Source organism: Saccopteryx leptura, chromosome 1, assembly GCF_036850995.1.
Source record: "Saccopteryx leptura isolate mSacLep1 chromosome 1, mSacLep1_pri_phased_curated, whole genome shotgun sequence".
Taxonomy (NCBI): Eukaryota; Metazoa; Chordata; class Mammalia; order Chiroptera; family Emballonuridae; genus Saccopteryx; species Saccopteryx leptura.
The window spans coordinates 241,342,461-241,362,794 of record NC_089503.1 but is presented as its reverse complement, the minus strand read 5'-3'; the positions used below and the strand labels follow the sequence as shown (position 1 = coordinate 241,362,794).

The following is a 20,334-nucleotide window of genomic DNA, read 5'->3' as shown; positions in this document are numbered from 1 at the left end:
TGGGAGCTGGATCCCTTCAAACTGGATCTAGTGTCTTTTTTTTTTTATATGCCCTACTTTCTTTGACTACATCTCTATTTTGGCAAAAGAAGATTTTCCAGGCTCTATTTTGCTTTGCTTGTCTAGTTCTGAAATCAGCTGCTTATTCAAGGAGTCTTCTTAGGTCATGTATTCACACTGATACTTCAGGTTCTAATGGAACACTACAGGTATTATTTTAGTCTTCCCTCATTTCTGTATTTGTAAGACATCACTTTAGCAGTGAGAAAGCCAGTTTGATCTTTTATCCAGACCACTAAAACTGTCCATATTAGCAATAAGGCTGTTTTACTTTCTGATTATTCATGTGTTCACTGGAATATAGTGTGCCTTAAAGTGATTGCAGCAAGATAATATTTTTTTATTTACAAAAATAATGCATGCGTGTTGTAGAATGAATGAAGACAAAAATCAATCTTTGAAGTAAACAAGTAGTAAATGCCTGAGTAGCAGGTCAGGTCAGACAGACCTGGAGTTGTATCTGGGCACCTCAGTTTGCTTGCTGTATGGCCTCACACAAGTTTCATCTAGGTTAGTGATTCACTTCTTTATCTGTTGTTGAAATTACAGTGCCTACCCTGAGATGGTTGATGTGAGAATTAAATGAGATGACATATGTAAAATGTGTTACCTCGTGTACACTATAATATAAATACAGTTATAACAAGTGGAAAGTTCCTCCTACCCCCCACATCTTCCAAAGGGGCAGGATGTAGTTTGTTGACTTCCTATATGAATAAGGTATATTGCTGTTTGTCTTACTTAGCTGTCTAAAATTACATTGAATCAGATGTCATCTGTCTGATTGCCATTAGTTCTTTGTTAGACCAATGGTTTCGTGCCAGAGTTGTGTGCCCTGTGTTAAAATCATCTGGGAGCTTTGTCAAACTACAGGCAGCGGGGCCCCACACTTGGAATTTCTGATTCAGTTGATTTTGCGTAGGCCTGGATTTATTGTCTGAAAAAATTCTTAGATGATTTGTGAATCTGAATTGTAACTCTAGTTAGAAACTGACTGGTGAGACATAACGATTTTGATTTGTGGGATGTTATCAAACTGGTGGGAAGGGAAAGACATCAGATGTGGCCTAATTTTCAAATTGAGGACCTATTCTGGGAGGTAAGACTTGCAGGTTCAGGTTTATTGCTGACTAAACAGATGACCTAGGTTAATCAATAGTCTTAGTTTACTTGTTACTACCTATATACGCCTGAGCAGTGGAAGGAATGCTTATAACTTATTGATGAGATCCTTTTGTGTATTTTGTGATTTGTTTGCTAGTGGAATTTGTGGAACATCTTTGTACTTAGAAATATGTTGTTGAGTCCAAAGGATATTTGTTTTTCTCTTTCTAAAAGCCCTGTAACTGGTGGCTCAACTCTGGTTCTGTGATTGTATCATAATCTTTATTTTCAACTCTTATTTGTTTTTTTTTTTTGTTGTTGTTGTTATTTGTATTTTTCTGAAGTTGGAAACGCAGAGGCAGATGGACTCTCGCATGCGCCTGACCGGGATCCACCCGGCACGCCCACCAGGGGGCGATGCTCTGTTGCAACCAGAGCCATTCTAGTGCCTGAGGCAGAGGCCACAGAGCCATCCTCAGCGCCCGGGCCAACTTTGCTCCAGTGGAGCCTTGGCTGCAGGAGGGGAAGAGAGAGACAGAGAGGAAGAAGAGGGGGAGGGATGGAGAAGCAGATGGGCGCTTCTCCTGTGTGCCCTGGCCGAGAATCGAACCTGGGACTCCTGCACGCCAGGCTGACGCTCTACCACTGAGCCAACCGGCCAGGGCAGGTTTTCGTTTTTAATTGCTGACAATTTTATATAGATGTACCTTGTTTTATTGCGCTTTGATTTTTTGCATTTCACAGATTTTTTTTTTTTACAAATTATAGGCAAGACCCTCCCCCAGCAAAAGGGTTCTGACTTGCTTTATTGCGGTGACGTGGAGCCAAACCCTCAGTATCTCTGAAGTATGCCTATACTTCCCTTATTTTATGACTTGGTTAGGTGTATCCAGTAAATGAACTACTGTGGTTGTTGTATCATGAAAAACACATGGCTTTGATCTCTTGTAACTGGTGAATGCCTAAATGCAGTTCTTATGAGTCATTATTTATCTACAGTTAGCTTCCCTGGAAAATGCGTTTTGTTATTTTGAACAATAGAAGAGAGACGTCAGAGTCTTAAGAATAGTAATAGTATTGGGAAATTTGTTTTAGTGCTTCCTTTTTTTAAAAAAATTTTTAAAGGTTTATTTTATTGATTTTAGAGAGAGATGAGGGAGACAGAGACACACACAGACAGGAGTATTGATAGTTCTTGTATGTGCCCTGACCAGGGATTGAACTAGCAACCTCTGTGCTTCCCGACTATGCTCTAGTCCAATGGTCCCCAATCCCCGGGCCGCGGACTGGTACCGGTCTGTGGGCCATTTGGTGCCGGTCTATAGAGAAAAAATAAATAACTTACATTATTTCCGTTTTATTTATATTTAAGTCTGAACGATGTTTTAATTTTTAAAAAAATGACCAGATTCCCTCTTATATCTGTCTAAGACAGGGGTCCCCAAACTACGGCCCGCGGGCCACATGCGCCCCCCTGAGGTCATTTATCCGGCCCCGGCCACACTTCTGGAAGGGGCACCTCTTTCATTGGTGGTCAGCATCCATATCCTGTGCTCCTAGAGTACTGTATGTAGCAGCGTTGCTCACGTACAGTACTACTTCCGGTGACGCGGGATGCACGTGTCCCGGCTCCGGAAGCACGTCATATCACTTGTTACGGCTAGCAGTGACAAATATGGAACCGGACATTGACCATCTCATTAGCCAAAAGCAGGCCCATAGTTTCCATTGAAATACTGGTCAGTTTGTTGATTTAAATTTACTTGTTCTTTATTTTAAATATTGTATTTGTCCCGTTTTGTTTTTTTACTTTAAAATAAGATATATGCAGTGTGCATAGGGATTTGTTCATAGTTTTTTTTTATAGTCTGGCCCTCCAACAGTCTTGAGGGACAGTGAACTGGCCCCCTGTGTAAAAAGTTTGGGGACCCCTGGTCTAAGACTCACTCTTGACGCTTGTCTCGGTCATGTGATACATTTATCCGTCCCACCCTAAAGGCCGGTCTGTGAAAATAGTATTTTCTGACATTAAACCGGTCCGTGGCCCAAAAAAGGTTGGGGATCACTGCTTTAGTCAACTGAGGTATTGGCCTGGGCTTACCTGATTTTGATTTGTGTGTGTGTGTGTGTGTGTGTGTGTGTGTGTGTGTGTGTGTGTGAGAGAGAGAGAGAGAGAGAGAGAGAGAGTGTGAGAGAGAGAGAGGGAGAGATACTTTGGGTCCTAAAAGTAAGTGTGTATGTGTGTGTGTGTGTGTTGTTGGTCAAATAAGTTTGTAAATATGATATATATGTTTGCTCGCTTATAGTTTGTATTGGGTGTGGGGGACAGGCTGTAAGCAGGCCTAAGGCTTAGTTTCAAGACTAAGCTTTTTCCCCACACCCTTGACTGTTGCATGATGTGGGGTGGTGCGCTCTCATGAGGAATCCCATTATGCCTCAGATAAGTGACTTTGTATCAGAAACTTCCTTATTTGTATATTGGATTAAAGGTTTTGATTTCTACACTATAAAACGGGGGCAGACTGGGAGCTTGCTCTCTTGGTTCCTGAGATTATTAGCATTAGAGGAGAGAGCAGAGAGAAGAGCAGATAAAGGCCGCTTGGAGGAGGCCAGGAGAAGCAGCCAAGATGTCAGAATGCTGAAGGAGAAGCCAGTTTGTGTAGAGTTTGTGCAGAGAGAAGGAGATGGGGAACAGAGGTGAATAAGGCTAGTGAGCTAGAAACCTTTGATTTTAGGAAACTCGGATAAGTCAGTAGCTTTGTGAGCACTGAATGAGTGGGTTTTGGAGCCCAGTGTGCTTTTACTTGCCCACCGGGTGCAAGCTAGGATTAAAGATGATGGCCCACCAGTTCTTGGCTCCGTTGTTTCATTACCGTCTGTCAGAATCTAATGCAAACCTGCATTGGCCAGGTGGCTGTGATGGAGGCCAAGGGTACTGGCTTTACATGTGTGTGTGTGATACTTTGGGTCCTAAATCATCTGAAGAGAGTTTTGTTTTTTGGGTTGTTTTTTTTTCCCCCGAAGCTGGAAACGGGGAGAGACAGTCAGACAGACTCCTGCATGCGCCCGACCGGGATCCACCCGGCACATCCACCAGGAGGCGATGCTCTGCCCCTCCGGGGCGTCATTGCCACGACCAGAGCCATTCTAGCGCCTGGGGCAGAGGCCAAGGAGCCATCCCCAGCGCCCGGGCCATCTTTGCTCCAATGGAGCCTCAGCTGCGGGAGGGGAAGAGAGAGACAGAGAGGAAGGAGAGGGGGAGGGGTGGAGAAGCAGATGGGCGCTTCTCCTGTGTGCCCTGGCCGGGAATCGAACCCGGGACTTCTGCACGCCAGGCCGACGCTCTACCACTGAGCCAACCGGCCAGGGCCTGAAGAGAGTTTTATTTTAAATGTTTATTTATTGATCTTAGTGAGAGAGGAAGAGGGGGAGAGAGAGAGAGAGAGAGAGAGAGAGAGAGAGAGAGATAGGAACATCGATCTGTTCTTGTATGTGCCCTGACTGGGGGTCGAACTGGCAATCTCTGTGCTTTAGGACAATACTCCAACCAATTGAGCTAACTGGCCAGGGCAAGTGCTTCCTGATTTTTGAACTAGGTACTACTTTGCTAAAATAGGCTGTTAGTCATGTTTATGCTTAGTAGGAAATCAGGAAATGATGTTCTTTTGGGATGTTTGCATTTAAAACAAAACAAAATACCTGAAATGTGGCTTTTAACAACCTTTTGGAAATAATTTCCTGTACAGAATTGTCTTTACCTTTTTTTTTTTTTTTTTTTTTTTTTGGTGAGAGGCGGGGAGATTAGTGAGGCAGACTTCCACATGCACCCTGACCAGCATCTACTCGACCCCTCCCCCCCATCTTGGGCTGATGCTCAAGTACTGAGCTATTTTTAGTGCCTTAGGCTGACGTGCTTGGATCAACTGAGCTATCCGCAGTGCCCAGGGCCAACGCTCGAACCAGTTGAGCCACTGGCTGCAGGAGGGGGAGAGGAAGAGGAGAAGAAGGAGGGGGAGAGATACAGATGGTTGCTTCTCCTGTGTACCCTGACTGGGAATTGAACCCAAGAAGTCCATATGCTGAGCCAATACTCTATCCACTGAGTCACCAGCCAGGGCCTCTTTACCTAATTTGAAGGGCTTGTGGCAATAGATATAACAGTAACAATGTGCATACAGTTCTGTGTAGAACCTGACGTGGGTTGTAATGAAATTGTGCCTATTCAATAGGCCAATTTTGACTTACTGTAAATGAAAAAGAGAAATTAGTATGACACATACACAGATACACAGGTAGGTCATAGGTACACAGGTAAAGATATTTTGCTGAGTATATTGTTTTCTTGTTTGTTTAGCAGATGTTGATGTAAGAAATATCCAAACCAATAGAGAATTTTTATGAGGTTATTTAAGCCAAACTGACAACTGCTAGGAAGCAAAATCTCAACTGATTGAAATAAATGCTCTGCAAAATGGCCATTCTGCAGCTTATTTTATACATTAGACTCAAAAGATTAGCTGTAAGGTGGGCTATAGGAAATCCATTGGTGGTAGATTAAGGGGGTGGGAGAAGCAAAGCAGGTATCTCGGCTTGGATAAAAGGCAAAATGGAGAAACACACTTCTTTTACATTGGTGAGTACAGGACAGTTAACATTTACAGCACAGAGAGATGGTATTTGGGGAACAAGATAACAATGAGGGGTTCTGTTGTCCTGTGTTCTGGTGCAGTGGTGCCGTGAGGGGTCTGGAAATGAAGATTACTCTTACATTTCAAAGTCATGGTATGCTTACATTTAACAGTATGTTATCTTAAATGCAAAAAGACAGGCTCACTTAATGTAAAGACCTCTGTCAAGAAAGCTACAGGGCTAGGACATGACTACTGTTACCTGCTTTTAGTTAGGAATCTTTATGTTCAGGCCACTCTGTGTGGTTACGTTTGGTTTCTGAGTTTGGTAGACCCACTGTACGGGTCTCTGCTGAGCTTGTCAGGTTCAGTATGTGGTCCCTTCTTTGTCCACATAAATAAATACTTATGAATATAGAGATGGCTTTAGGTTTTGGAGTAGTTTTGCCATGCGTCTTAATTTTAACTAATCGTTGTCCATAGTTGCACTGGAGAAGAGTAATAAGGATAATTTAAGAGTAATTTATGCATGATATGTGTGTGCACTGTGTTCCTTAACTGTCACAGGCAGTTTACCATAATGATTAACACATTGAATGTGTGGGCCTTACAGCTAGAACTGCTTTGATCTGAATCCAAGTTTTACTCAGTATGGATGACCTTGGGCAAATTACCTAAGCTCTGTGTTTTGTTTTCTTCATGTGTAAGATGGGTATAACCCTAGTATCTACATCATAGGATTGATGTGAACATTAACTATGTTAAGGTATAACCTGGCACACGTAAAAATTCAACAAATGTTACCTATTATAATTATTTAAAACATTAAAGTCAGTTGGTTTCATTTGGGAACATCTGGAAAGTGTCTAGCTTCTCTTTTTTTCTCCCATTCTCCCTTCATATCTTTTAGATGTAATTAATGCATAACAGCCGTCCAGATGGAACCAGCAGTTCCCTTATTTCTTCCCTTCTGCTTTCTTTCTCTCCTCCATGGAGTGTTTTACTTTCGTTCAGTTCAGTTCAGTTTTGCTTTTGTATGAAGAAGGCTATACAGCTTATCCAAAGGCATTGGCACTGAAATAAACAGAGATATCCCAAATCCATGATAGGAAGTTTCAGTATCAGAGTGTTTTAATTTGAAGAGAAGTCAGTAGGATGGTTGTTATGTCAAAAAACTGTTGAAGCAAGGTGCTGACAACAGGTTCATGTTCCTGTGATAGACAGTTTGCCTTTGTGATAAGGAATGGTGAGGAGAGGGCTCTGCAAAGTGGAGGAGGTAACAGAGGGCACCGGCATGCTGAGAAGATGAAGGGAGACTGGAGCATATGCAGAACTCTGAATTGTAACTCTACCCCAGCTGACTTCTCAGCTCACCACTTGGACTTTTGAATTATTTACCATTTTAGCTTTCCAGGAACATAGCTTGTTTTAAGCCCCTAAGTGAGCCGTTAGCAGATACAGAATTCTACTTTCTGTTTATGAGCAAACATCATTTTTGATTAGGTAAAGAGTAGGGCATTGACTATTATCTGAATGATAAATCTCTATGTACAAGTATTTTGAAATTTTCTTTTCCTCTTTGCTGGGAGAAGACACGACTGTAACCTTCTAGGAGATGTACCTTTGCTGATGTTGGAACATTAGGGTGTGGATGTCTGTATTGCTCACCACTGGTAAAGATATATCAAGAGGGAGGTCAGGGTTAGAGAGGTAAATCTCAGGGTTATCCATTTAGGGCGGCTAACTGAAACTTATTGGCCAGCTCTAGTAAGTGAAGGCAGAGAAGGGCAAAGGACAAACAAACCCTTGAAGAACAACTGTAAGGAGTGGTAAAAGGAACTGGAGAAAGAGTTGTTGGAATGGAAAACCAAGAGAATGAATGAGTAAAAAATATAAAATACAAATTAACCTAATATGAAATGTGGGGGTGGCGTGAGTGACAAAACACTGATAGGAGAAATATAGGAAGGTGTGAATAAATAGAATTTTCATGCTTTTGGATAAGATTAACTGTATTAAAATAAAACTTCCCTACTTAAATTACCACTTCTCTCTTAACTGCAATGTAATTTAATTCTCTTTGTATGTTATTGAATTCTGTTCACTAATATTTTAAGTATTTCAAGTATTCATGAGAAATGCTTGTCTATAGTTATTTTTTTTTTTGGTGCTCTCTTAGTCTGGTTTTGGTGTCAGGGTATTGCTAGGCTTATAAGATGAACTGGAAGTGTTCCCTCCTCTGGAAGAGATTGTGTAAAATAGATGTTTATTCTTTAAACATTTAGTAGAATTCTCCAGTGAAAGCATCTGGAGCTGGAGATTTCTCTTCTGAAAGTTTTAAAATAACAGAGTCAATTATTTATTATAGGCCTATCTATTTTATATTGGGTGAGTTGTCATAGTTTATGTTTTTTAAGGAATTGGTCCATTTCATCCAAGTTGTTAAATTTATGTGTGGAGTTGTTCATAGTCTTCTGTTATTTTATTTTATTTTTTTTTACAGGGACAGAGAGAGAGTCAGAGAGAGGGATAGATAGGAACAGACAGACAGGAATGGAGAGAGATGAGAAGCATCAGTTATCAGTTTTTCATTGTGACACCTTAGTTGTTCATTGATTGCTTTCTCATATGTGTCTTGACCGCGTGCCTTCAGCTGACCAAGTAACCCCTTGCTCGAGCCAGCGACCTTGGGTCCAAGCTGGTGAGCTTTTGCTCAAGCCAGATGAGCCCGTGCTCAAGCTGGCGACCTCAGAGTCTTGAACCTGGGTCCTCCGCATCCCAGTCTGATGCTCTATCCACTGTGCCACCACCTGGTTAGGCCGTTATTATCTTTTTTTTTTTTTTTGTATTTTTCTGAGGCTGGAAACGGGGATGCAGTCAGACAGACTCCTGCATGCACCCGACCGGGATACACCTGGCACGCCCACCAGGGGGTGACACTCTGCCCATCCGGGGCGTCGCTCTGTCGTGACCAGAGCCACTCTAGCGCCTGGGGCAGAGGCCAAGAAGCCATCCCCAGCGCCCGCGCCATCTTTTGCTCCAATGGAGCCTCGGCTGTGGGAGGGGAAGAGAGAGACAGAGAGGAAGGAGAGGGGGAGGGATGGAGAAGCAGATGGGTGCTTCTCCTGTGTGCCCTGGCCGGGAATCGAACCCTGGACTTCCGCACGCCAGGCCGACGCTCTACCACTGAGCAAACTGGCCAGGGCCTATTATCTTTTTGATGCCTGTATTTGGACGGACAAACTTTCCTTTTCCTGTACCCTCAAGGTTTTTTTGGCTGGTCTAATGATCAAGTAGACCTGAGACAGATTAGGTACAGAAAATAACCAAGCTTTAATACATATGGGAAACCCGCTTACATGAGAGAGTCAGAGCCCTACATGTAGGAGCGGTTAAAAAATAGGAAGGCGAAATGGGTATCTGAGACATCCTGAGCTGGGGTGAGGTAAGGTACCTGGGGGCTTCAGAGGGTCACTGCAGGGTGATAAGACTGACAGCTGTTGGACGGGAGAGGGCTTGGGGGGCTGGATGAAAGAAGGTGAAGGGATTACTAAAACATACACACACAGACATAAAGCACATAGACACAGACAACAGTGTGGTGATAGCCAGAGGGAAAGGTGTGAGGGGTTTCGGTGGAGGTGGGCACAGAGGGGGATAAATGGGGATGGAATGAGACTATGTTTGGGGTGATGGGTATATGATACAGTATGCAGATGATATTTTATTGAGTTGTACACTTGAAAAGTATGATTTTGTGAACCAGTGTCACCTCAATAAATTCAATAAAAATAGAGTAGAATAATGTAAATAATTAAAAAAAACCCAGATGCTTAGTAAATAGAAGTTTGTCATGTCCTATAGATAGGTGAAAGAGGTTATCTCTGGTAATTCTTATTATGGACAAGTCTCCTAATTCAAATTCTTGTATGTTGTTAGGGAGGGTAGGAAGTTTCTCTTGAGCCTGAAGCTAAAATTGCCCTTAGTGCAAAAAGTCAGCATACCGGAGAAGTACATCTTGGGGTGACTTGTTCTGAACTCCCACATCTGCAGGGACTGTAGTGATATCCCTGGTTTCATTCCTGATGTTGGTAAGTTCATTTTTCATTCTTGATGTTGCTGGTATCTTTTTCCTTTTCTTTGTCCATCTTACAGGTTTGTCAACATTCTTAACAAAAGCAAGTTTATTGATTTTTCTCTTGTTTTTCTGATTTTTATTTCAATGATTTCTGTTTTTTTGTTTGTTTGTTTGTTTGTTTTTAAGTCACAGGAGGGGTAATAGAGAGATGGACTGCCTCACGGGCCCTGACTGGGATCTACGTGGCAACCCCCATCTGGGGCCCATGCTTGAATCAACTGAGCCATCCTTAGTGCCTGGGTCCAATGTGGGGCCAACACTCAAATCAGTCAAGCCACTGGCTGCGAGAAGGGAAGAGAGAGAGAAGGAGGAGGGTGGCTGGGTGAGAAGCAGATGGTCGCTTCTCCTGTGTGCCCTGACTGGGGATCGAACCTGGGATGTCCATACACTGGTCCAAAGCTCTATCCTGAGCCAACTGGTTGGCCAGAGTGGATTTCTGCTTTTGTTTCTTTCCTTCTGCTTACTTTGTTCTTTTTCTAGGTTCTTGAAGTAGGAAGTATATACTCAGTAACCATAACGTAGGGTTATTATAGTAGGAATAAAGTAGAATGTCTACTACCTTAACCCTAAAGTACTAGGATTGTTGATTTGAGACATCTGGATATTCCTATTCTAAGCATTTCATATGTAGATTTTTCTGTCAGCACTGCTTTAGCTGTAGCCCACAAACTTTTATCTATAATATCCTGTTTAATCCCCACAATAGCTCTGGAAGTAGGTAGGGATTTTCAGCATCACTGTAAGGAGGAAATTATGTAACATTGCTAAATTCTCAAAGCTGAATCCTGAACCAGATAGTCTAGCTGCAAGTGCAGTGGCCTTTAAGCTTCCTCTTACATGTGAAAGCCTCCCTTTTCATTTTACAGTGTTCATTTTCCTGAACTTTAAACTTGATTGAGAATGAAAATGTAAACTTAGACTTTCAGCTGCCATTATTTATTGCACAGTTACCTTCTACCCAGAACTCTGTGGTATTCTCTAGAGCAGGGGTCTCAAACTCGCGGGCCGCATGTGGCCCGCCCACCAATTTTGTGCGGCCCGCAGACTGGCCCGCAGACTAATCCACGAAGTTTGATTAGTCTGCGGGCCGCACAAAATTGGTGGGCGGGCCGCGAGTTTGAGACCCCTGCTCTAGAGGGATTTTAAAAGTGAGAAAAATAGTATCTTTCTATGAGGAATTTTAAATCTAGCTGGAGAAAAACTAATGAACAGTTAAATTCTGAATTTCCTGATACTGGAAGTTTGGAGAGTTGATAAATCCAGTGTGGTTGGAGGAGACTTTATGAAGAGGTAAGACTTGAATGGCTCCTGAGATTAAGCGGAAAAGAGCAGGAATGGCATTCCAGCGTCTGTCAGTAAGCTGTCAGTAAGTGGGCTGTGGAAGTGAGATGAGGAAGATGGGAGCAAGAGCAGAGCTCGCACTCGCTCCCTTTGCGCACTGGTCTAGTGCCTGAAAGGATGATGGGAATGCAGGTGGCCTCGTCTGTAAACAGAGTGGATGGGTAGAACAAACCTTGATTATAGAGGGTCTTGAAAGTTAATGCAGAAGAGTGATCTAAGCAGGGAACTAATGTGATAAAGAGCAGTTTTAAAAACAGAAAAATTGAGAAACCGTGAACTGGTAGTGCATGAAAAGAGAAATACAGATGCTCAGTGAACAAATTGTTCGACCTCCAGAAATAAAGAAGGGTAAATTAAAACAACAGCATGACATTTTATCTATTAAGCTGTCAAAAAAATTACATTGAATTAGATTAAGTTAATTAATGCTTCACCTTACCAGTAGACTCAAAAATCTTAGTAGCAGAACATAAAAGTTTATTTCTGGCCCTGGCCGGTTGGCTCAGTGATAGAGCGTTGGCCTGGCATGCAGGAGTTCCGGGTTCGATTCCTGGCCAGGGCACACAGGAGAAGTGCCCATCTGCTTCTCCACCCCTCCCCCTCTCCTTCCTCTCTGTCTCTCTCTTCCCCTTCTGCAGCCAAGGCTCCATTGGAGCAAAGTTGGCCCGGGCGCTGAGGATGGCTCTGTGGCCTCTGCCTCAGGTGCTAGGATGGCTCTGGATGCAGCAGAGCGACGCCCCAGATGGGCAGAGCGTCGCCCCCTGGTGGGCATGCCGGGTGGATCCCGGTTGGGCGCATGCGGGAGTCTGTCTGACTGCCTCCCTGTTTCCAACTTCAGAAAAATACAAAAAGAAAATACAAAACAACAACAAAAAAAGTTTATTTCTATCACACGTCACAGTTTGATGTGGGTCAGGTGGCTGTCCTCCAGCCGTGACTCAGGGATTGGGGTCGCTTCCTATCTTGCCACTTCATGTTTTTTTTGTTTGTTTTGTTTTGATTTTTTTTTTGTATTTTTCTGAAGCTGGAAACGGGGAGAGACAGTCAGACAGACTCCCGCATGCGCCCGACCGGGATCCACTCGGCACGTCCACCAGGGGCGATGCTCTGCCCACCAGGGGGTGATGCTCTGCCCCTCTGGGGCGTTGCTCTGTCGCGACCAGAGCCACTCTAGTGCCTGAGGCAGAGGCCAAGGAGCCATCCCCAGCACCCGGGCCATCTTTGCTCCAATGGAGCCTTGGCTGCGGGAGGGGAAGAGAGAGAGAGGAAGGAGGGGGGGGTGGAGAAGCAAATGGGCGCTTCTCCTATGTGCCCTGGCCGGGAATCGAACCCGGGTCCCCCGCACGCCAGGCCGACGCTCTACTGCTGAGCCATCCAGCCAGGGTGCCACTTCATGTTTTAGAGTGTTTTGTTTTCAGTTTCTAGTGGTGGGAAGAAGAAAGGATTCATACTTATTCTTAACTGCCTTGTACTGGAAATGACACTTGACTTCCACTCACATTCCCTTTGGCAAGAACTAGTCTTAAGGCTCCAACCAAACGTTAAGGCAGAAAGAGAAATGTAGGGGAACAAATAAGTACTTGGTGAGTAATAACCATTTCTGTCACACCATTGTTGGTGAGTTGTTGGTAAGTGGGTGCTCTCTGTATTGCTGGTGGGAGGATAAATGATCATCTTTTCTAGTACACAGTAATTTTTTAAATGGCAAGATGTTCTTGCTCTGACCCAGCATTTTTGTGTTAACGTCTTTCTAACAAATAACCATGGATGTCTGCAAGATTGCTGCAAGAATAGTTGTTATAGTATTGATTATAATTAAAAAATTGGAAAAAAAAACTTAAATGTCTAACAAAAGGGGATTGGTTAAATAAATTATGGTCTTTCTGTACTGTGGGATGATACTCAGTCATTAATGATCATGTAGTAGACTATAATGATGTGGGTGGGATGTTAGACTGTTCTTGATGTAAGTGAAAAAAATCAGATAACAAAAAAGAACATGAGATACCCCCTTTTTGGAAGCATGTAATGTATAGCATGTAATATATATTCATGCATAGACAAAAGGCTGGAGGAGATCTTTGGATTTGGCAAAATAGCAGACTAAATAAATACATATAAAAATCCCCTGCTACAGAAAGCATATTGTGCTCTCAAGGTAGAAAGGTGTATCCTTATTAAAAAAGTGAGTTGGGGTCAGGGAAGGTTGGGAATTGGAAAAGCAACTGAAGAACAGTCTGATGTGACAGCCCCATAGGGTGTTTGCCAGTCTTAGTAACTTGTATTTTAGTTTCCACAGAGACCAGAGCAAAAGCCTTGGAGCAAAAGCCTGTGAGTGTTAGAACTGTGACACCAGGGGAGAGAATGGATTTTCAAAGGGCTGAACCTTCACTAAAGGGGTGGATAGACTAGAAAAAAATTTGCACATGAGCATACAGAGATGTAGTTCTTAGCATGGATCTTGGATTAATTGGTGAAAGGAATATCCACTGAGAACTCAGGACTATGAATTTCCCTTCATATAGGTTTTATTTAAATATATAAATTATTCAAATTTACAGTTCCTGTAGGGCAGGGAGACTCTCCAGATTGAGAACTGACCTACAAAGTGGTCTAAGGCTGATACGACAGAAGACTCTGGAAAATACAAACTGTTCTAGAGGGATGGATCCTCACCCCAGACTACGTACACTTCCAGGAAAGAAAGCACTCCCAGCAATGGACTTCACACTGAGTTGTAAAGCATGTGAGGAGACAAGCCACCTTTCCTCGGTGAGCAAGACTATCTGACAAATCAAACACATGAAGAGGAGGGATAGAAAACACAGGAAGAAGTCCTGTCATAAAAACAAGGCAAATTAAAAAAAAGAGCCAATAGAACTTCTGCAAATGTAAAATAGTTACTGAAATTAAAACCCAGTGTGTAGGATTAACAGCAGTTTAGGCACAGAAGAAGAAGTAATAAAGTAGGTCAGGAGTTGCCAAACTGTGGCTTGTGGGGTGAGTGGGTTGTGGCTTTTTTATAGCTTGTATGGTAAGAATGGTTTTACATTTTTAAATGGTTGTTTTTAAGAAAGCAGGCAAAAGAAAATATTCTAGGTATATTGTATGTGACCCCCAGAACCTAAAATACTATGGCTATTTACTGAAAAATTTCATGACCCCTAAACTGGATAGATCTGAGAAAATTTCCAGAAGGTAGCATAGCATAAAAAACAAAGAAAATTGGGGGAGAGGGAGGGGCACAAAGAAAACTAGATAGAAGGTGACAGAGGACAATCTGACTTTGGGTGATGGGTATGCAACATAATTGAATGACAAGATAACCTGGACATGTTATCTTTGAATATATGTATCCTGATTTATTGATGTCACCCCGTTAAAAAAATAAAATTATAAAAAAAAAAGACAAAGACAAAGTATAAATGTGAGGTTTAAAAACCTGGAGGAGGTCTGACTGACATCTAGTCATCTAATAGGAATTCAAGAAGAGAGTGAAGGACAGGCAGTGCTCAAAGAGACAGTGGCTGAGAATTTTCTAGATTAGTGAAAGACATGAATCAGAAAATACTTCTTAAGAATCAAAGTACAGTGAGTGCTGAGCCCCCCTCCCGCCATTCCACATGTGGACACATGCAGAAGAACTCCAAAGATGAAAAGATCTCAACCGTAAGAATGAAAAGTTAGGTTACCCACAAGGTACAATAATTAGGTTGATATCTTATTTCTCAACAGCAGTGATGGAATTCAGAGGAGTCTTCAGTGTTGGTGGAAAAGAAAAGACTTGTTAACCTAGAATTGCGTATCTAGCTAGACCATTATTGAAGATTTAGGGATAAAATAAAGAGTTTACCACCAACAGACTCTTCACTGAAGGAACTACTTCAGGGAAAATGAAATGACCAGAGGGAAGGAATGAAATGCAAAAAGGAGTGGAATTCTGAGTAAGGAATTGATAAATATGTGAGTAACTCTAAATAAGCATGAATTCTGCTAAAAGTAAAGGCTAATATTAAGAGCATAAACACAAGGTAGGGATAAAATAGCCAACAATGACAAAAAAGTCTAGAGACAGCTCATATACTGCCATATATAAATAGCCTACTCTGTATTAGATGCTGTGCAGGGCATTTTTTATTTACTGTTTTTTTTATAGCAATCCTGAACGTGAGTGCTATCTTTTTCCTGATGAAATAACTGCATCTCAGAGTGGTTAATTGACCATCTAATAGCTTACAAAACTGGGATTTGATCCAGGTCTGGCCAGCTCTTGGGTCTGTACTCTTTCCTGTGTATCACTTCATTTCTAGTTGTGAGACTGGAAGAATGTAGTATCATGGGCAGCACTGAAAGTTACTGAAAAGAGGAAGCATTTGCAATCATGATGTAACCATGATATATCCTTGGAGAGATTGCCTTTAGGGAGTTGGCAATACTGGTCTACTAGTGCATAGTAGAAAGGCTAGGATTGGAGAAACTAGCTTTGGCAGTTGAAGCCATTTAAGTATTTGGATTCATTGCCAGGTGATTCTGAAAGCCTTGGGGAGCACATTTTATGTGCAATAGGGGGAAGACTGGGCACCAGCAAAACACAGTGGGAGAGTGAGTCAAGGGAAGAGATGACACTGGAAAGTATGGTTTCATGGGAAATCAAGGGACAAGCTGAATTTGTAGATGAAGAAGTGATCAGTGTAGCCCTGGCTGAATAGCTCAGTTTGTTGGAGTATTGGTCCGAAGCACAGAGGTTGCTGGTTTGATCCCCTGACAGGGCACAGACAGGAGCAGCTCAATGGTCCTGTCCCACTCTCTCTCCCTTCCTCTCTCACTATAATCAATTTTAAAAAAAGTGATCAGTGATACAATTCACTTATTTAGCAGATATTTGTAGAGTACTTACAGTGTGCCTCACACTGTGGGTCCTGGTGATAAATGGTGATCTAAGTAGACAGGGTCCTGCCCTAAGGATTAGGTTTTGGTGGGGAAGGTAGGTAATAAATAAAGAAGTGGAAAAAATACTATCAAAAAAATCAATAGATCAACTCCAGAAAGTGTATTTTAGTACAAGCAGACCCAGGAAAAGCCTTGAGACTGAAAATCTACCTCTGTAAATGAGGGCAGGGAAAGACCGAAGGAGGAGGCTGGCCACTCCAGTCTGGTAATTAATAGAGTTTATTAAGGGAAACTTACATACGAGGTCTGTCTCGGGCAGACCCAGATGCAGTGGATCCCTGTGCTGCTTGGAAAGTGGGGAAATAGTCGTGGGTACTAGTGTACAATGCTACAAGTTGCCTTTTATGCTTGACCAGGTCAGGACAGCACCCTATTCCAGGAACCAGCACGTAGCAGGAGGCAAGGGGAGGGTGCTGACTTATGTCAGAGTGAATAGCAGTTACCATCAGACAGTCTCTAGGGGGGTTTGTGGAAAGCTACCTCAATTCTGGACCAGGTCCAGCTTGCTTGACAAATGGTGGTCTCGTCATGGGACAGTGTCTCTCCTTAGTGTCAAGACCTAAGAAGGACTACTTTACAGGGGAATGTCAAGAAAGTTAAGATCTGCAGGATTAGAGTCAGCCGGAGAAAAATCTAGGGGAGAACGTTTGACTCTAAAAGAACAGCAAGTAGAAAGGTCCTGACCAATGAAGAGCTCAGCATTGTTGAGGAATTGAAAGGAGGCCTGTGTGGCTCACGTTGAGTGAGCAAGTGTGATGGTGATGGCAAATGAGATTAGATCAGTAGGTGATGAGAAGCTGGTTATGAAGAGCCTGCCAGCACAATGGGAAGCCACTGAAAGATTTAAGGAGGGAAGAGGCATGATCTAATCCATGTTTTAAGAAAGTGATTCTGGTTGCTGTGTGTTGAATACATTTTAGGGGGTGGGCTGACAAATTAGGCGTTCAGTGCTGTGGCAGATGACAGAATAAGATGTGTGTATTCACCTGACTAGGCAGTGGCGCAGTGGGTAAAGCGTTGGACTGGGATGTGTAAGACCCAGGTTCGAGACCCCGAGGTCGCCAGCTTGAGCGCGGGCTCATCTGGTTTGAGCAAAAAGCTCATCAGCTTGAACCCAAGGTCGCTGGCTCAAGCAAGGGATTACTCGGTCTGCTGAAGGCCCGCGGTCAAGGCACATATGAGAGAAAGCAATCAATGAACAACTAAGGTGTTGCAACGCGCAACAAAAAACTAATGATTGATGCTTCTCATCTTTCTGTTCCTGTCTGTCTATCCCTCTCTCTGACTCTCTCTCTCTGTCTGTAAAAGAAAAAAAAAAAAAAGATGTGTGTATTCTATTTGGAGTAAAAAATCTCTGAAGATCACTTCTTATCTTTGCTTCAGTGACATTTATTTCTACTTCATTGTCGTTTTCCTAAGAATGACAGGAGAAATTCTGAGGCTTTGCTTGTTCTTTTGTGCTTGACATAATTTAATTAGTTGTTTAGAAAAGAAAGTTCATGCTATTGGACATTAATGACCCTTTTGCCTCATTTCAGTAAAAGAGATGGAACCTGATTGGGAGAAATTCTTTTGAATTTAGTGTTGAAATACTGGTTTCCATTAGGACATCTGTTTCTGTTTCTAGCTGTTTATATATAAGTTGGTAGCACTAACAATATTATATTAAATATAGTCTGTCTCCAAATGATTTTTTGCAAACATTTTGTTTAGACCCTGTATAATGCATTTTTGAGCTTTTGTTAGAAAAGATTCAAATATGTGTAGAAGTAGAGAGCCTAGTACATAACAAATTGCCGTGCATCCCCATCGTCTGTGCCCACACCAGTTTACAGCTGAGCTCATTTCATCTGTCTCCAAGCACTTCTCACACCCTCAGCCTACTTATTTTAAAGCTAGTTCCAGATAAACCGTTTCCGCTATAAATGTCTTAGTGCAGCGGTTCTCAACCTGTGGGTCACGACCCCGGCGGGGGTCGAACGACCAAAACACAGGGGTCATCGGACCGATGGCTTTAGGTGACCCCTGTGTTTTGGTCGTTCGACCCCCGCCGGGGTCGCGACCTACAGGTTGAGAACCGCTGTCTTAGTGTATACTTCTGTATTTTAGTGTTTTGATTTATTTCCTCTTAGAGCACATAAATAGATAACCATATATCTGGTTATTTATCTTCCAGAGTGCCAATTTATGTCTGTTGTCCCAGTGTATTTATTACTAGTGGCCCTTTTCATTTAAAAGAGTGTCTTTCTTTGGACATTAAATTCTTTTTTAAAAAACTTTTAAAAGAGAGGAGAGGAGATAGTGGGACAGAATGCTGCATGTGCCCCGACCAGGATCCACCTGGCAACCCTTGTCACCTGAGCTATTTCACCTGAGGCTGATACTCAGGCCAACTGAGCTATCCTTAGCACCTGGGTGAGCTTGAACCAGCCGAGCCACTGGCTGCTGGAAAGGAAGAAGGAGAGAAGGGGGAGTGAGTTGGGGAGAGAAGAAGATGGTAGCTTCTCCTGTGTGCCCTGACTGGCAATTGAAACTGGGACATCCATATGCCGGGCTGATGCTCTAGCCACTGAGCAACATTAAATTCTATGGTCATGTTATATATATAAGGGAAGCCTTTTCATAGTGGACGGTAAATAAATTCTTTAATGGAACCTTCAATATTGAATATTTTTCTAATAGCATGTCACTTTTTAATTTTCTGTCAGGACAGCAAGCCCCAGAGTTCACCACTTCAAGAAATTATGTGCTAAAATATATATAATGCAACGTGAGTCAGAGAAAGGAAGGCTCCTGAAACGTACAGTAGGAGGGAATGAGTCAGCTGCACGGCCTTGATTATGCCTCCCTTTTTTCCGCCACTCCTTTCTTTCTTATGATTTGACCATAAATGCAGAGAGTATTCTTTTGAAAACAAAAAGATTTTTAACATTTGAATTAAAAGGATAATGCTTCAGAAATATTAACCTACAATTTTTGGGATATTTGGTCAGCTGTTAACTATCCAAGTTTAGATCATCCAAATTTGGCTTTTTCATGATCGATATTTTTTGGTTTTTGTTATCCTTATCTCTTGCTTTACTTACTTAAGCCTTTTAGTAATAGTCTCATCCACTTGTGTGTGTGACAGAGACAGAGAAAGACAGAGGGACAAATAGAGACAGACAGATAGGAAGAGAGAGAGAGATGAGAAGCATCAGTTCTTCATTGTGGCACCTTAGTCGTTCATTGATTGCTTTCTCCATATGTGCCTTGACCGTGGGCCTTCAGCAGACCGAGTAATCCCTTGCTTGAGCCAGCGACCTTGGGTTCAAGCTGATGAGCTTTTTGCTCAAACTAGATGAGCCTGCGATCAAGCTGGCGACCTCTGTGTTTTGAACCTGGGTCCTCTGTGTCCCAATCTGATGCTCTATCCACTGCGCCACTGCCTGATCAGGCAGTCTCATTAATTTTAATTTTTATTTAAAGGGAGAGACGACTATCAAACCTGTAATACTTCTGTATCTTTAACAAAGGTAGAAACCATTTGATAAAGGTTGAGTATCACTACTTATTTTCTTCTGCCTTGTACTGGTGACCTTGCTCTTTGTAGCTTATCACTTAGGCTAAAGGAAGTCCATGAAATCAAGGAGTATTTTACATTTTAGAATCTCCCACAATTACACTTAGCATGCCTTTGCTAAGGGCATGGTAAATACTTTTTGGAGGAAATCAGTGAATGAAATTGAGAGTCTTCTTTGGCACAGAATATTATGAATTCAGTTCCAGATCCATTCAGTTTGAGGTGAAAATAAGTTAAAAGCTTTTGTGGCCTGTGATAGTCAAGTTTGGTGAGAGAACAGGACTGGGAATGTTGTTTCAAGATTTATTAGCCTGAGGTAGCCTCACAGCCTCTGTCCTTTATTTTCTTAGCAACATAATATATTGTTGTTATCTCCATTTTGTGATATTAGGAAACTGAGGCATACGGTCTGGTAACAAATCCATCTCTGAAGGATAAGAAATAATGTCCCTCATTTCTAAGTATAATGTTTTTTTCTAAAAGACCAAGTTACTATTTATATTTTAAGAAGGAGCACGTAATGTCTACTAACAGGTGATAAATGAGAAGCA

General features: G+C 42.3%; 1 protein-coding gene across 5 annotated transcripts in view; it reads left to right on the top strand.

Annotated features, from left to right (window-relative positions):
* The window catches only part of EXTL3 (exostosin like glycosyltransferase 3), a 498,145-nt gene that overhangs the window by 423,041 nt on the left and 54,770 nt on the right, over nucleotides 1–20,334 (top strand). Inside the window, exon 1 of one of the 5 annotated variants that reach the window (XM_066388397.1) lies at nucleotides 13,837–14,043. The exons of the other annotated variants lie outside the window; for them this stretch is intronic. The gene's annotated coding sequence lies outside the window, so the exon portion shown is untranslated. Of the gene's footprint in view, nucleotides 1–13,836; nucleotides 14,044–20,334 lie in introns of those variants that run through there. 5 annotated transcript variants of the gene reach the window in all.